Below are 14403 nucleotides of genomic sequence, written 5' to 3'. Positions count from 1 at the left end.
CTCCACAACCTCTCTGGGCAGCCTGTTCCAGTGTTCAGTTACCCTCACTGTAAAGAAGTTACAGAATCACAGAATGTTAGGGATTGGAAGGGAACTCGAAAGATCATCTAGTCCAATCCCCCTGCCGGAGCAGGATTACCTAGATCATGTCAGTGGAGGTTACTGTTAATACTTTGGAACGTTTTGGGTTTTGCATTAAATGTAATAAATTTAAATTATATATAAAAAATAAATTTAAATTTAAAAAATGTAATAAATCAGGTTTGCAATGAATGAGTTAATGCTGCATTCATATCTGCAAAAATCAGATATTGTTAATACTTGGGGTGGAATTTAGGAGATGAAACTCCTCTGTGACTCAAAGTTCATAGTGTGAACAATCCTTGATGTTTTTAGAAAGGCGTGGCAGGGCAGTTTGCACGGGGCAGTTCACATGAGCAGGGCGCGGAAGGAAGGCACGAAGGAGCTGTGAACCAGGGGTGTCACCAGCAGGTATTTCCCAGCTCAGTGAAAGAACAATGGTCTCCACCCGGCGGAAGAAGACCAAAATGGATGTGGGAACCCAGACAAAGCTCCCATGGAAGGAGGCAATTGTGCAGGTCGAAGGCTGCAGGGAATGCCACAGCGCCTCTGTAGTGACAGGGGGCTGTGTGCGCTGTGAGCAGGTAGATGATCTGCTCAGCCGAGTGGCACAGCTGCAAGGCCAGGTTGAAAGGCTTCAAGCTGAAGTAGAAAGGCTTAGGAGCATTCGGAAGGCTGAAATGGAGATAGACTGGTGGAGCCAGGCTCTGCCCTCCCTGCAACAAAAATGGGAGCACCTGCCGGAGAGCTCCCAGGATCGAGAGTCCCCTGTACTCTGCCCCTCTCAGGTGGAAAACAGTAACCTAAGTGAAAGGAGTGAGTGGAGGCAAGTTTATGGCCGTGACAAAAGACGAGTGCCCTCCTTGCCTACTTCGGCTCCACAGGTGCCTCTGAGCAATAGATATGAGGCCCTGGTGGAATACAGCCGGTCCAATGGGGATGTGGTGGAGAGGCAACCTATATCAGAGGTCTCACCACAGTCAGAAAAACCTGTCAGGAGTATAGCAACCTCTTCCACAAGGAAGAAGAGAAGAGTTCTAGTTGTTGGAGACTCACTCCTAAAGGGAACTGAGGGCCCAATATGCAGAGCTGACCCTCATCACAGGGAGGTCTGCAGTCTACCTGGAGCCCGAATCAGGGATATCACCAGGAAACTCCACAACCTGGTGCAGTTGACAGACTACTACCTGCTACTGATCTTCCAGATAGGTGGGGAGGAAGCTGCATCCCGTAGTCTGAGGGGGATGAAGAAAGACTACAAGGCCCTAGGACGGTTGGTGAAAGAGTTTGGGGCACAAGATGTTTTCTCCTCCCTCCTTCCATTTTCGGGTGATGACGTCGGATAAAATAGTAGGATTCTCTCCATAAATGCCTGACTACGAGACTGGTGCTACAGGCAGGGCTTTGGGTTCTTTGATAATGGCTGGTTTTGTAAGACACCAGACCTGACAGTAATACATGGGAAAGGCTTATGTCGTAGGGGCAAAAGGGTTCTTGGACAGGAATTAGCAGGGCTCATTCGGAGAGCTTTAAACTAGATTCGAAGGGGGGTGGGGTTGTAGCTGGGCTTGCACTACTGGGACAATGCTCTAGTGTTGATGAAGACCAGGAGGCCTCCCATCCCCCTAGGGTGAAATCACTGTGCTCAGCTCGCTCCCTGAAATGCCTGTACACCAATGCACACAGCATGGGGAATAAACAGGAGGAGTTGGAAATCCGTGTTCGGTCGGGGGGTTGTGATCTAGTGGCAATTACAGAGACTTGATGGGACACCTCGCATGACTGGAATGTGGTCATGGGTGGCTATGTCCTCTTCAGGAAAGACATGACAGTAAGGAGAGGTGGTGGAGTTGCTCTTTATGTGAGTGGGCAACTAGAATGTATTGAGTTCTGTCCAGGGGCGGATCAGGAGCGAGTTGAGAGTTTGTGGGTGCGAATTAAGGGGCAGGCTGGCAGGGGTGATACTGTTGTGGGTGTCTATTACAGGCCACAGGATCAAGATGAGGAGGTTGATGAGACCTTCTACAGGCAGCTGAGAGCAGCCTCACAATTACAGGCCCTGGTTGTTGTGGGGGATTTCAACTACCCTGATATTTGCTGGAAGGCCTACTCAGCCAGCCATCCTCAGTCCAGGTGGTTCCTCCAGTGCATTGATGATAACTTTCTGATGCAAATGGTGGATGAGCCAACTAGGAGAGGAGCGTTGCTGGTTCTTATTCTCACTAACAAGGAGGGTCTGGTTGAAGAGGTGAAGGCTGAGGGCAGCCTTGGTTGTAGTGACCATGAGATGGCAGAGTTCAGGACCTCATGTGGCAGGAACAGAATAGCTAGCAGAATCACAACCCTGGACTTCAGGAGGGCCAACTTTGGCCTTTTCAAGCAATTGCTAGGGGAAATCCCATGGGACAGGGTACTAGAAGGTAAGGGGGCTCAAGATAGTTGCTTAGCATTCAAGGACTGCTTCTTCCGAGCTCAAGATCAGAGCATCCCAGCAAGTAGGAAGTCAAGAAAGGGTAGCAGGAGACCTGCATGGTTAAACAGGGAACATCAGTTCAAACAGTCAAACTCAAGTGGAAGAAGAGAGTGTCCAGATTATGGAAAGAGGGGCTGGCCACTTGGGAGGAATATAAGTCTGTTGTCAGAGGATGTAGGGAGGCAACTAGGAAAGCTAAGGCCTCCTTGGAATTAAAGGGTCCTTGCAAGAGAGGTCAAGGACAACGGAAAGGGCTTCTTCAAATACATTGCAGGTAAAGCCAACACTAGAGGCAATGTAGGCCCACTGATGAATGAGGTGGGGGCCCTGGAGACAGAGGATAAAAAGAAGGTGGAGTTACTGAATGCCTTCTTTGCCTCTGTCTATACTGCTTGAGGCTGTCCTGAGGAGCCCCCGACTCCTGAGGCCCCAGAGGGAGTCAGGATAGAGGAGGAATCTGTCTTGGTAGATGAGGGCTGGGTCAGGGACCAATTAAGCAGTCTGGACATCCATAAATCCATGGGCCCTGGTGGGATGCACCCACCGGTGCTGAGGAAGCTGGCGGAAGTCATTGCTAGGCCACTCTCCATCATCTTTGCTAAGTCGTGGGCAACAGGAGAGATGCCTGAGGACTGGAAGAAAGCAAATGTCACTCCAGTTTTCAAAAAGGGCAAGAAGGAGGACCCGGGTAACTATAGACCGGACAGCCTCACCTCCATCCCCCGAAAGTTAATGGAACAACTTGTCCTTGGTGCTGTCTCTAGGCATATCAAGGATAAGAAGATCATTAGGGGCAGTCAACATGGCTTCACCAAGGGTAAGTCGTACTTAACCAACCTGATAGCCTTTTATGAGGACATAACCCGGTGGATAGATGATGGTAAAGATGTGGATGTGGTCTAAATTTCAGTAAAGCATTTGACACGGTCTCCCACAGCATCCTCGCAGTTAAACTGAGGACGTGTGGTCTGGATGATCGGGTAGTGAGGTGGATTGTGAACTGGCTGAAGGAAAGAAGCCAGAGAGTGGTGGTCAATGGGACAGAGTCTAGTCGGAGGCCTGTAGTTAGTGGAGTCCCTCAAGGGTCGGTTCTGGGACCAGTTCTATTCAATATATTCATTAATGATTTGGATGAGGGAATAGAGTGCACTGTCAGCAAGTTCGCTGATGACAATAAACGGGGAGGAGTGACTGACACACCGGAAGGCTGTGCTGCCATTCAAAGTGACCTAGACAGGCTGGAGAGTTGGGTGGGGAGAAATTTAATGAAATATAACAAGGACAAGTGTAGAGTCCTGCATCTGGGCAAGAACAACCCCATGTATGAGTACAAGTTGGGGACAGACCTTTGGAAAGAAGTGTAGGGGAAAGGGACCTGGGGGTCCTAGTGGACAGCAGGATGACCATGAGCCAGCAGTGTGCCTTTGTGGCCAAGAAGGCCAATGGCATCCTGGGGTGTATTAGAAGGGGTGTGGTTAGTAGGTCAAGAGAGGTTCTCCTCCCCCTCTACTCTGCCCTGGTGAGGCTGCATCTAGAGTATTGTGTCCAGTTCTGGGCCCCTCCCTTCAAGAAGGACAGGGAACTGCTAGAGAGAGTCCAGTGCAGAACCACAAAGATGATTAAGGGGGTGGAACATCTCCCTTATGAGGAGAGGCTGAGGGAGCTGGGTCTCTTTAGCTTAGAGAAGAGGAGACTGAGGGGTGACCTCATTAATGTCTATAAATATGTAAAGGACAAGTGTCATGAGGATGGAGTCAGGCTCTTCTCAGTGACATCCCTTGACAGAACAAGGGGCAACAGGTGCAAGCTGGAACACAGGAGGTTCCACATAAATATGAGGAAAAACTTCTTTACGGTGAGGGTGACTGAACACTGGAACAGGCTGCCCAGAGAGGTTGTGGAGTCTCCTTCTCTGGAGACATTCAAAACCTGCCTGGATACATTCCTGTGTGATATGGTCTAGGTAATCCTGCTCCGGCAGGGGGATTGGACTGGACGATCTTTCGAGGTCCCTTCCAATGCCTAACATCCTGTGTTTCTGTGATTCTGTGTTATTTTATTATTTCTCATTATAAATTAATTAGAGTAACCTTTTTGGATATTTTGATGTTCTTTTAGATATTAGCTTGTTTGAAGTTTCATAGTTCACAGCTTTAGCATGTATGACAAACTAGCAATTCTGTACACTTGAACTTTGTTTCATAAAATTAAGAAACAGACGAACAAACAAACAAAAAATACTCAGTTTCTCACTGTGCATTCATTTTCTTAACCCTGCACTCATCACTGCCCACACACCTTGAATGCTGTGTTCAGTTTTGAGCCCCTCACTACAAGAAAGACATTGAGGTGCTGGAGCAAGTCCGAAGAAGAGCAATGCAGCTGGTGAAAGGTCTAGAGCACGTCTTATGAGGAGTGGTTGAGGGAACTGTGGTTGTTTAACCTGGGGAAAAGGAGCCTGAGGGGAGATCTTATTGCTCTCTACAACTACCTGAAAGGAGATTGTAGAGAGGTGGGTGTTGCTCTCTTCTCCCAAGTAACAAATGATAGGATGAGAGGAAATGGCCTCAAGTTGTGCCAGGGGAGGTTTAGATTGGATATCAGGAAAAATTTATTCTCTGAAAGGGTTATCAACCATTGGAACAGGCTGCCCAGGAAAGCGGTGGAGTTGCCATCCCTGGAGACATTTAAAATATGTGTGGATGTGGTGCTTAGGGACATGGTTTAATGGTGATATTGGCAGTGACAGGTTAATGGTTGGACTCGATGATCTTAAAGGTCTTTTCCAATCTAAATAATTCTATAATGCTATGATTCTATGACAACAAACATGAATTAATCTCTTCTTATTTCATTGAAATATTTAAATTTTATTCATTTGCTAAGGTTTATAACTCTGTAATTTTTAGGCTATTTACATTATTTGAAATTAGACATTTTGAAATTTAAATTATTTGAAATTAGACACCTGTGCATTGAGTTAGAACATAGATTACTGTTGTTTTGGCCATTATGATGGCCTCTTTAGAAGCTCAAGGAAAGATAAGAATGTGTGCACAATGAAAAGAGAAAGTTGCCTGGTTCATGTTCCACAGTAGCTCAGTGTGAGCCACATACAGTTTAGAAGCCACAAAGTCTCTTTGAGATGTATCTGCACAATCAGCTATAACATCCCATTCCTAACACTAACATAGTTACATGGCTTCTGGGCAGACACTGGTTTGTAGCTGGATGGCTGGACTCACGACCCACCTCTTCTGCTTTCACACCCACCTGTGAGGAATCAGCCAGTCTTTGGTCTCTTCTGTGCCCTTGTTTCTTTCCTCCACCTGTCCTGACAATTTAGACTGAAGTGTGGCAACCAAATATGGGTTTGTATTATGTACAGTGCTCAGCATAATGGCTCTCAGTTTATTCTAGAGTCTCTGGGCACTCCTATAATGATATTGCTGCTACTAACAATAGCTGGCAGGATGACATTTATTTTCCTCTGATCCCAATTCTGCTGCTGAAAGGTTTCGTGATGTTATTAAGACATGTGTTGGATCAGAACAGTTCTCAAAATCTCATGTTTTACAGCCTTTTTTTTTCTTGTCTGATCCATTTATCAAGCTGAGTGACATCTATCAGAGTTAGACTTCATTCATTATTACTACTTTATGCAAATCAGTTACTCTGTTTCTTGCCTCTAATAATTATTGTTATGTGAAGAATTGCAGCGAGGACACTCTGCAAGTCACCCGATTGTTCGCTGGATGCTGGGTAGTCTTTTCACTGCCACAGCTGAGCCATAAACATACCACTGTAAATTTTGTATTTTGGATGATTCTGGTTTTTAGTCATTGCATTTCTTCCAAACTGTTCTTCAGCAAGTCTTGTGGCTTTCAGTTTTGAGGACTATAACACCAAGAGTAAATAGAAATATTTTCCTTTTGCTTATTTCCCACAAAAGAAAAAACCCACCAAACGTTAATAATGACAATAATTGAATCAAAACAAATATATTGATGCATTTGAAGCATGTGTTCTTTGATTGATCATTTTGAATTATTTTGTAACAATTTCTCTTTTTGTAGAAAATTAACTTCCAGCAATTGCTAATATTCTTTTGTAGTCAAATCTCATGCAAATCCTGAAAAAAAATATTTAGCCTTATGAAGTCTTGTTTATTGAATCCTTTCCTGTTACTAGGGAACAGATGTATCCCCTCTTGCCTACAGGAATACCATGAAGAAAATAGTTGCATATTTAAAGTAACTTCCAGCTCCTAAGTCAAAATCTAGATGATTCATCTTTCCTATGAGAAAACAACAATTATATTAAATATTCACAGAATATAGCCACAGCATTTACAAAGATGGGTTCCAAACCAATAAGTGGGGCTGACAAGGTATCTTAGAAGAATCAATGTGAGCTTCTAAAAAGACATAAAACTCCTCATAATATAAGCTTCTTTTATATCACCATATCATGCTTTGGGAATCTGAATCTGGTAGGGAAAAAAAAGAAGCCTTTCTTTCCCTCAGCCTGAATTATATGAATATTAAAATACATTATTAGCTTACAGAAATTTGGATTTGATTTTGCCAGAACCATTCTAACAAGAGACTCCAATTATTTTAAAGGGATTAATTTATATTCTTATGCAAGACTTTGCTATGTTAGCACTTTGAAAAGTAATCTGAAATAGTTTTGGGGTTTTCTCCAAATTAGCAAAATAGTAGATACTGAAAATGAGAGAGACCTATAAGATCATTCCAGTCAAAGAAAATGTATCTTAAATGTATCTGTATTCAGCCTCATTCTAGAGCATGATTGTGATACATACAGCTCATGAAAAATCTATTAAATTGTAATTCAGTAGCACTACAGATAACATGCATGTTTGTGTAGTACAGAAATAATTTTACTGTAGTGGTTCCCCATTCCTAGTGGTTCTTGCTTCATCAAATCTCACTCCATCTTTCCCAAAAATCCTTCATCTTCCTTATTTTTTTTTTCCTCTCCTTCACCTCCCCACATGCTCCACAACAGTTTTCTCAAGGATTTTCTTTCCCACCATACACTTGCAGGATACATAGCTAAGGAATAGAAAAAGGAATACAGTAAGGAACATAGAGTAATAACAGTCTTGAGTTACCTAAGTGCAGAGGTTATTTCAGAGCTCAATTTACTCAAAAACTTATTTTCAGGGAAAAATTATTTTGAAGAGATACATTTACATTTTATGTCATTACATGTAAGTCAATCATGTTCTTGCATCCTATCCTTAATGAGTAGAGCTACTCTTTTTCCACGAACCTGTTGCTGTTCTTTGAAATACAAAGAGCAGCTCAGTGTTTGTCTAGGTTTCCTTATGACTTTATAATCAAGCTTAATGTTTACAGCTAGTTATTCTTTCTGATTAAAGCAGAAACATCATGAGAAATAGTGCTATCTACATTCTCCCCCTTGGTTAAATTATATAATCTCTTCTGTGTTACGTAAGTTAATATACACCCCTCATTCATACTTGAAACATATTTAATTTCTCAGGTATATTTTTAAAGTCATATTCATTTTGGCAATAGTTTTTCTTTGTTTGTTTGTTTTGTGAGGTAGACGGCCCTCAAGTGTCCTTGAGAAGCAATTTTTGGCATGTTCTGTTGTGATGCAGGTAACATAGTGAGGATAGTTATTATGTAATGGAATCAGTAGAGCTAGAAACAGAGTTTGTAAGAAACTTTGTCATGAAAAAACATCAGTTTCTTGAAACTAACACTTTGTACAGATATGCAGCTATTTTTGCTGAAATTCTGTTGAAATTTTTTCAAGTTTGAAATGAAGTTTCCATTTAAAAAACAGAACAAAATGTGAGCCATCTACTCTAGTGAGTAGGCAGAGCGCTCCCTGAAAGACAGATGTGACAGTTACAGAAACCCCATGAACTTCTGAGACTTGACTCTCTTTCTTTCTCTTTAGCTTTCTTTTTTTTTTAAAAAAAATTGCATATTTTGATACATTTATAAATGCATATATCTATACCTGCATATATGTATGTCTCTGTGTGTGTTTATATACATATATAGACACAGACATATAAACATACATATATAGAGAGATAAATTCTTCATAAGGTTGCATATACTTACTTCTTTATTTTTTCCCATACCTTTACACATTTATTCAAATCCTTCTTCCCATGGTGTGTTTGATAGATTTATAACCAGAGAGGAAAATGTCCTTTGATTGCACATTAATTGAAACCAACCTGTCCTTAAAATTTTTTTACATATAATAACAAAATATCATGAAAGAAATTAATGTACTTAGAAAAATAATTAAGAACTAATTAATTGTAATGACACATAGATAACTGATTCCAATTGGGACAACATACATGCGTGCAGTCATTACCACTATATATACTCTGAGATGATGCTGAACTGAATGTCGCCTTGTGAAAATATTCTGAACATGTTCAATCTTGCCCAGGTGTAGAACGGTGAGAAAACTGAACTTTTTAGTGTAAAGAGAATCCTTTTTGTGTAATAAGCTTCAAAAATAATCCAGAATACTCAGAAGATTTGTATTACATAAAAGATGTACTTTGTTTCTTTAGATTTTTATGAGGATGCCATAATAGATGATCTAATTAAAATTTTCTATGATGTTCCGCTGTTGTGAAAGGAGGTAAAAGACAGAAAACTTGATGTGAATGAAGTGTATGACACAGGTGAAGAACTAGAAATAGATGGTTCAACCTGCTCCAATCAGGTAGTTTAGTACAGAAACTGGCTGCATGACTAAGCAGAGGCAAAACAGCTTTCCACAAAAGGCAGTGGAACTCATAGGGATGCTTTGGTATGAGATGTGCTACAGGCATAAAAGCAGTGGTTGCATAGCCTCCTAAAATGACAAAGCATGAAAGATGATTTTGCTGAAGTAATATTAATTAGAAGAAATTTTCCACTTCCCACCCATCACCCTACAACATTAAACGAAAGACGCTTATCAAGAAAGATAACTATTTTTGTGGTCTGCAGCAGAAAGGAAGTAATAATATCTAATTAGTTAATGTTTACAAAGTACTTCAGATCCTTGGATGAAAAGTACTAGATAAATTCTAAGCATGATCATCATTATGTTTTTTTTCTATAGTCTAGTAACATAATTATGCTGTCTATGCAGTCTTTTCAACAAATAAGCTAAAAGAAATATTGAATTTTGAGATATTTTTCCTTACTAGTGTTAGACACCAACAAGACTCAATTTTCTTTTCAGGTTTATGTAATTTACAAGTTTATTTATTGTTACCTTCTTGTCACTCAACTAAATGACTGACTTTTCTGGGTTTTCCTGCCATACATATCTTCAGTAATGTAGATGCATTTTTTATTTCATCTTTTTCTACAAAAATATACATTCATATATATTGTGGAAATATTTATCAGGACCTGAAAATTTTTTAGAGGAAGATTTATTCTTGATTATAACTTAGCTGCTGACTCTGGCTTCTTACAAAATAAATGGAGGAAAACAACTGGAATAGATTATATGTTATTCATTTTTTTTTCCTTTTTTTATTCAGTATCAGTATGTAGATATTTTATTTCAGATGCATATCAAATGATCCTACCGTTGAGCTGGATTTTGGGATTCTTTGAACTCTAGACAGCTCATTTCAAATGCCTAACCATAAATACAGGATCCAATGCTGTAATATAGGGTTTTCAAAGTCTGATCTGAGTAGGTCATGTATATCTCTCTTATAGGTAATTAGAATGGTTTTGAAGATAATTCATCCCACCCACCTTGGGTGTGTCCTGTCTTTCTTCTTCAAGACTCACTGAAGGAAGGTGATCATTCTTTTAAAGAACTTCTACTTTAAAAGTGTAATCACAATAGCACACACTTTTTTCATAAAGTATTATTTCAAAGTTCAGCCTCAGGAAAGCAGCTGAAGGAGATTGCACCAGCACTCTTCTCCCCCTATAAGATGCCATCCCCTTTAGATATCTGCTAGTCTCATTCATATAAAGAAGCACTATCCATCTACAGAGAAAACTTCACCATTATGAAGAAAATAAATCATGTTCAATAAAGCAACTGAAGTCAGATTTGGAGAAAGGATGAAGGAAATGTTGTTGCAGAGAGAACAAAGAGCATGCTGACTAGAAAGTAGGACACAGTTGCAGGGAGGTTAAGGAAACCAGGGTTCAAGTTTCTACTCTCAAACTCTTTCTGTATTTCATCCAGTGACAGTTTAATGACTAAACTGGGACACATGTGACTTGCATAGTGTTAAATCTCTAGGTGAATATAGACATGCAACGTGAGAAAGTTCAAAAAAGTTAGTCAGGACTTTTTAAGAGTTTCAGTAATCTAGGAACATAGATCTAAGTTAGTAACCTAAGGACAAATCAATTTTAGAACATTTTGATAATATCATAGGGTTGTTATATCAAAATGTAATTATTTTTTTTTCCAAGTGAAAATTCTATTTTTGCTTTTGTGTTGAGTGCTACTAAATCACAGAATCACAGAATCACAGAATGTTAGGGATTGGAAGGGACCTCGAAAGATCATCTAGTCCAATCCCCCTGCCGGGGCAGGATTGCCTAGACCATATCACACAGGAACGCGTCCAGGCGGGTTTTGAATGTCTCCAGAGAAGGAGACTCCACAACCTCTCTGGGCAGCCTGTTCCAGTGTTCAGTCACCCTCACCGTAAAGAAGTTTTTCCTCATATTTGTGTGGAACCTCCTGTGTTCCACCTTGCACCCATTGCCCCTTGTCCTGTCAAGGGATGTCACTGAGAAGAGCCTGGCTCCATCCTCATCACACTTGCCCTTTACAGATTTATAAACATTAATGAGGTCACCCCTCAGTCTCCTCTTCTCTAAGCTAAAGAGACCCAGCTCCCTCAGCCTCTCCTCATAAGGGAGATGTTCCACTCCCTTAATCATCTTCGTGGCTCTGCGCTGGACTCTCTCTAGCAGTTCCCTGTCCTTCTTGAAGGGAGGGGCCCAGAACTGGACACAATATTCCAGATGCGGCCTCACCAGGGCAGAGTAGAGGGGGAGGAGAACCTCTCTCGACCTGCTGACCACACCCCGTCTAATACACCCCAGGAAGCCATTGGCCTTCTTGGCCACAAGGGCACACTGCTGGCTCATGGTCATCCTGCTGTCCACTAGGACCCCCAGGTCCCTTTCCCCTATGCTGGTCTCCAACAGCTCTGTCCCCAACTTGTACTGGTACATGGGGTTGTTCTTGCCCAGATGCAGGACTCTACACTTGCCCTTGTTATATTTCATTAAATTTCTCCCCGCCCAACTCTCCAGCCTCTCCAGGTCTCTCTGAATGGCTGCGCAGCCTTCCGGCACATCAGCCACTCCTCCCAGTTTTGTGTCATCAGCGAACTTGCTGACAGCGCACTCTAATCCCTCATCCAAGTCATTAATGAATATATTGAATAGAACTGGTCCCAGAACTGACCCTTGCGGAACTCCGCTAGACAGAGACCTCCAACTGGACTCTGTCCCGCTGACCACTACTCTCTGGCTTCTTTCCTTCAGCCAGTTCACAATCCACCTCACTACCCGATCATCCAGACCACACTTCCCCAGTTTAGCTGCGAGGATGCTGTGGGAGACCGTGTCAAACGCTTTACTGAAATTTAGACCACATCCACAGAGGAAGCAAGGAAGAAAATTGAGATTGAAAAGCCATTCTTGCACAAAATAAAAATTCTGGTGAAGCAAGAGAGAGACCATCTGTACTGCATATTTCAATAATGTTGAACTATTTCATTTTTTTGTCAAAACATTATATTAAATATTAAAAATATAATATTAATTCAACATATTGCATGGCCTGAAAACCGAGATTTAGTCAGTATTTAATGTAAGAAGATTGAAATGCTATACCCTATGTTTCTACCTTATTAGAATGAAACACAACAGTACTACTGAAATGGGTAAGTCAAAACAGTTTTACTTCTTCCTTCTGAAACTTTTGTGGAAAAATTCCTTAACTTGAATTTTGAAAATAATAATAGTAAAAGAAGAAGTATTTTGGTTACACCTAGGCATCAGATATTATGGAGTTTTGATTTATTACAACTCCCTTATTATTCATTTTTTTTATTGTAGCTGCAGCTTTTCCTCATCCACTGGACATAATGTAATAGTACTATATAGTACCACACTGTAAATATGATTCACAGTTATCAACTGCCTATAAACTGTTACGCTTAGTTACAGGGAATCAAAATAAAATGTTAAATTTTTAATGGATATATAAAATATAAATTTATAGAGACTAATACCTAGTTCTATTTACGGTTCTCAGCTTTGGGATAACTATGAACTTCCTGTACTTAATGCATAATTATCAGATGCCAAAGAAAACTAGGACAAGATCACCACTTTTTCAGGTAAATTGAAATAAAGGACAGCAAATTGTGTGAAATAGCCTGATCCATGATACAAGATAAAGAAAAAATACAAACAATGAGCAATATGATTATGCTAGAAACTATTTAATGTTAAAACTATGATGTTAACTGAAAGTCTGCACATGCATATGCAGAGTCTATCAGTTCATAAATTCCTTCTCATTGAAAATAAAAATAGGGTCACAGAAGAAACATACATTGAAACAAACTATATGAGTAATTATCACCATAACAAAGGTAAATTGGAAAACAAGTGAGATTTGGTTCTATCTCCTAGTGAAAAAACAAGACAGAACTTGTAGTATACAGATAAAATGACAGGTTGAGAAATCAGGAAAAAAAGAAGGTGGTAAAGTAAAAAGGCAGAAAACATCCAGTTAGGCAATGTCACTGCTAAGACATATTCAAAGAGAAGCTTTCTGTGCCTTCTTCTGTACTACTTAACTTCGCTATCGCAAAGGACACACAGAAGTTAGTATAATTGTGTTATAAAACAGATCTTCACTGATGTAGGACAGGTGATCATTCCTGCAATAAGCTGACGTTCCTACTAATTTTTAGAATGTCATCAATGTCTTCTTTTTTTGTTATTATTCTTCATTTAATTCTCTAGGACGAGCACTACATGCCCTTTTCACACAGCACCTAATGAGATGGCCATGGTTTTACATGATACGCTAAGAACTAACCTGAGAAATATAATCACTTTCCACTTATAATCCCGTCTCCAAATTTTATGTTTTTTTTTCTGATTTGTGACTTACATGGTATCTATTTGATATCTCAAAATTTTATTTTAGCTTTAATCCATCTCTATTTCCCCAAACATTTCCCTACGCTCAGTCTTCTGCATGCATTTTAGCACATAACAACAGTCTCTTCAGAGACTGTTTAGATATTTTCCCTCTTTTCATCTAGAGGAAGCTTAAGGGCACAGGTATGTTTTGAAATTCCATTGGGAAGGGACACTATAGCGGAAAGAATTTTTTTTTCTAGGAACATTCACAGCAAAGACCATCCTTGTAAAACATATCCTAGAGCTTAAAAGGAAATGCAGTGCTAACTAGTGAACAGAGTAGTGCAATTCAATAAATTTGTGAGGTCCTAGTGATTTAATTTCATCACTGACTTTCTATGTGATCTCAAAGAAATAATTTCACAGCTCTCTATTTCTGTTTCCCCTCTATTCTCTTTTTGACTTGTGTTTTCAGACTATAAAGCTCTAACTAGACACATGCATAATGGGGTCTTAATTTTATTTAGGATTCCAGCCTCAACTCTAGTATAGATAATAACTAAACTGGAGTATATTTCATAATAGGATAGACCTTTGGAAATCCAGTCACTGCTGCATGGACTCATGGTCATGTGGTGTGCTGAAAGTTTCTGCAACATACAGAGAGCCCTC

The sequence above is a fragment of the Nyctibius grandis genome, chromosome 3, assembly GCF_013368605.1.
Source record: "Nyctibius grandis isolate bNycGra1 chromosome 3, bNycGra1.pri, whole genome shotgun sequence".
NCBI classification, from domain to species: Eukaryota; Metazoa; Chordata; class Aves; order Nyctibiiformes; family Nyctibiidae; genus Nyctibius; species Nyctibius grandis.
Note: the sequence above shows the minus strand (reverse complement) of the source record.